The sequence below is a fragment of the Oncorhynchus masou genome, unplaced genomic scaffold (assembly GCF_036934945.1).
Source record: "Oncorhynchus masou masou isolate Uvic2021 unplaced genomic scaffold, UVic_Omas_1.1 unplaced_scaffold_13693, whole genome shotgun sequence".
In the NCBI taxonomy this organism is placed as follows: Eukaryota; Metazoa; Chordata; class Actinopteri; order Salmoniformes; family Salmonidae; genus Oncorhynchus; species Oncorhynchus masou.
This window is the reverse complement of record NW_027003598.1, coordinates 1-4,241: the sequence shown is the minus strand read 5'-3', so window position 1 is coordinate 4,241 and position 4,241 is coordinate 1. Positions and strand designations below refer to the sequence as shown.

At 40.4% G+C, this 4,241-nt stretch overlaps 1 pseudogene; it reads right to left on the bottom strand.

Moving 5' to 3' along the window:
- Positions 1–390: 390 nt before the first annotated feature.
- LOC135530534 (sodium/potassium-transporting ATPase subunit alpha-1-like) lies at positions 391–4,232 on the bottom strand (annotated as a pseudogene).
- Positions 4,233–4,241: the final 9 nt, after the last annotated feature.

The following is a 4,241-nucleotide window of genomic DNA, read 5'->3' as shown; positions in this document are numbered from 1 at the left end:
ATATAGATACCCAGTAGCAGTAACAAGCTGACTGGATATAGATACCCAGTAGCAGTTACAAGCTGACTGGATGTAGATACCCAGTAGCAGTTACAAGCTGACTGGATGTAGATACCCAGTAGCAGTAACAAGCTGACTGGATGTAGATACCCAGTGGATATAGATACCCAGTAGCAGTAACAAGCTGACTGGATGTAGATACCCAGTAGCAGTTACAAGCTGACTGGATGTAGATACCCAGTAGCAGTAACAAGCTGACTGGATGTAGATACCCAGTAGCAGTAACAAGCTGACTGGATGTAGATACCCAGTAGCAGTAACAAGCTGATTGAGAAAAGCCATCCATGATTTTAAGTCCATCACACCATATTTTAGATCTCAGTAGTAAAATATGTAGTAAATATTTCAGTTTTTACTTCCATAGTTTTTTTCCCATGTGAAGCACATTGTGCTGCATTCCATGTCTGTAATTTTCTGTGTAAATAAAGCTTGATTAGATTTGATCGACCACGTGGTTACCTGGTATTTGTTGGTGGAGTTGAAGGGGATCTCAACGACTTTGCTGTACTTTTCTCTCATGTCTTTGACAGACCCACAGCACAGCTCGATACACTTCAGCAGGGCAGTCTCTGAGGCATCACCGCTCACATCTCTCTTGAGGATAGGTACGTTGTTCTGTTCTGCCAGGAAGACGGCTCGGTTGCACAGGCCAGCCACTCTAGCCAGGGCAGCCCAGGTGGCAGAGCTTTTGTCGAAAGAGGTACCACTCTGGTTCTCTGTGGTGTCAGCGTCATGGATCTGGTTGTCGAACCACATGTGAGCCACAGTCATTCTGTTCTGGGTCAGGGTGCCAGTCTTGTCGGAACAGATGGTGGAGGTGGACCCCAAGGTCTCCACAGCTTCCAGATTCTTCACCAGGCAGTTCTTCTTGGCCATACGCTTGGCAGTCAGAGTTAGACACACCTAAGATGGAAATCCATAGCAGAGGGTTAAATAATAGAAAATTAGACAAAACGTATTTTGTCAAATGTTGTATACATTTTCTTCATTAAGTTTTTGTTAAACATGATTTTTCATCAGCACTCACAGTTACAGTAGCCAGGAGACCCTCTGGCACATTAGCGACGATGATTCCAATGAGGAAAATGATGGATGGCAGCCATCCATAGCCCAGAATGACGGAGAGGATTAAGAAAGTCACACCGAAGAAGACGGACACACCGGTGATGATTTCAATGAAGTGATCAATTTCAATTCCGAGAGGCGTCTGCCCACTTTCCAGACTCATGGCCAACGCGGCGATACGACCCATGATAGTGTGGTCACCAGTGTTGATGACGATACCTCTGGCAGTTCCTGGAAGTGTCAAAAATTGAGTATATGGTTTAGAACAGGGTTCTCCAACTGGCGGCCCATGCGCCGAATTTGGAACGCGGGTGGTTTAATTTTGCCTTCCCATGATTTCTGAGCAATTTTTAATATATATATATATATAACAAAATTGTTAAAAGAATATATAAAAAAACATTATAATAGATATATATAAATACATAAATATGTAATAAATATATATAATATAATAAATATAGAAATAAATATATATGGGGGGGAGGGGCATTTTCATTGTTGGACGTAAAACTAAAATTTCAACCCCCAGGAAATCAGCTCCAGGTGATTTTAATTTGGGAAATATGTTCACAAGTATTCCCACACACAATAGAGAAACACGTGATCATATACAAATGTAAGCAAGGTTTGAAATTATGATGTTTTAGGCAAAAATTATATCTGTTTGGGCTTCTTGCAGCCAATTATGTTCTGGCTCCCTGACCATCTGCCCAAGAACAAAATGTATGATTTGATGATTCCTAGTTTAGAATCACAAAGAGACAATTGAACACTTTTCCTATGCCTCCCTTTCCTACCCACTTCTCAGTAGTTGGTATTCAGACTTACTTTATGGAGGCGCTTTTAACAAGGTTTCCTTGCTAGCACTGAATACATGTAATTAAACCTCAGAAAACACACCCACTTGGTGGCCAACCAATTCAATCAAGGAGTTTTTGTTTAATTCATTTTTCTGTTAATTTATCTTAAGTAATCTCTTTAAATACCTGTGTACCTTATATTTGAATTTGATCGCCACAAGACTTGATTGTAGAGAATGTGTTGAGAATATAGAACGATAGAGACAAATATGTGTTTTCAAGGCTGTTTCCGAACCCATGGGTAAATTTTAAAACACTGATTTTACACATTATTTGTGTTTAGGGAATAATCATGAATCCTACTTCATGGAAAAATAAAGCCTTTATGCACAAATAAAGGTGTTTTGATTCATTTTGAAAGTTGACACATTCAGTTAATTGTAATGTTGAAAATAGTCTAACCTATAATAGTTTTATAAATATAATATGGAGAATAGTATAAAATAGTATGATATAATAAACATACCCAAATTGCCCGCACTGATCATGAAACTGTGCAAAGTGTTGCGCTGTGCGTCAAGATCAATGTATCCGTTACAGCTCAGAATGATTTAATAGGCCAAAAGCCCCCCGATTTATTTTTACTACAATTTGTATTGGACCTTCATGAAATAGTATACACTATTACTTGACCCTCAGCCACAGACACAAAAAGACGTGACAGCGTTTATTGATGAGCGAGAGAAAGGTAGGCTAAATCCAACAATGTGATGGTGTGATGGTGTGATGGAATGATAGGAATGTAGAGAAGAGAACGAACACTAAATATGCGTGGTTATTATGTACAGTCACCAACCGATAGTGGCTAATAAAAAACAAGAAACGTTGGAGAATATGTTTAAAACATCCTAAAGGGCACAAAAGGTTACATGTAGAGCGCAACTCTTTACCTTGTCATCCCATTTGGCGTGTGTCTCCAAATTTAATCCCTGCAAGTTATAAGGCCATACAATAAAAACATCTGCATAACGGCACATATTTCATACTTCACTGTGGGGATTACTCATTTTACTAGCTCTTATCAATGAGCTCTTATCAATTTATACATTTCAGTGCATGGAAATGCTGTTACTTCTATCGGGGAAAAATAAAGTAGATGTTTTCCCACTTATAACAGCATATTTGCTCGACCTTATTAATGGTGATGGAATTATTTGGGTATTAAATCAAGGTCAGACACACCTCCGACACACCTCAATTTCTGGCGTTTCCCATGTGCTTAAATTCAATGGCAGAATACAAACAGAATAGAAACAAATAAACAGTGCATACAAAATGAATAAAGTTCAATACATGCTTTTTTAACTCCGGTCTGAATCCCCTCTTAAAATAACGAATATATACAGAAATTTGAACTATTCCAATAAATGCAGATGATTACCTTCAACACAGTTGGTAGAGAAGAGCAATGTTCCTGGTTTCCAGGGGTTGTCATTGCTAAAATCGGGACTCTGAGTTTAGGGCTCAGATTCACCAGTGAGAGAGGAGTTGTCCCACCTAAGTGGGCAAAGATAATTATTAGTATTACAACAACGAATGAATTACATTTACGCGTCTGACACGTGACTTAATGTATTTTAAGTATGCCTTGCAGCCGCTGGCAGAGACGATACGCAAATCAGCTGGTATCCTATCTCGCCTTTCACCTCACTATATGCCCAACCACCACTTCTTCAGTGTTGATGTTCTTCTTCTCACCGTCACGGACAGCCAGGAGCTTGCTACAAGGAAGATGACACGATTAACATCCCGCACGTAACTATATGATAGAGTTCTTCTCAGAGGAGTTTGAAAAGGCAGAAGTCTAACCTGCGGGACCAGGTTTTGAAGGAGTCCATGATCTTTGAGCTCTTGGCTTCTTGGTAGTAGGAGAAACAACCGGTGATAATGACGACAACAGCGAGCACAAGGCCCAGGTACAACTGTTAAAGAAGAGGCAGAATGATTATGAGAATATTGCGTTATCATTAAGTAGGAAAAGCCTTCCAGACCCTGGAGCCTTCATCTCAAATGATCTCTGAATTCTATGATTGTATGATTCTCACGTTAGCATTGGTCGGCTCTTCCTCTGAGGTGACCTGGATAATGTGGGCTATGAAGCAGAGCACAGCTCCGATCCACAGCAGCATGCAGAACCCGCCAAACAGCTGCTTGCAGAACTTCACCCACTCAGGGGTAGTGCGGGGAGGAGTCAGGGTGTTGGGGCCATCTCGAAGAAGGATCTCCTTAGCCCGAACCGAGGATAGACCCTAG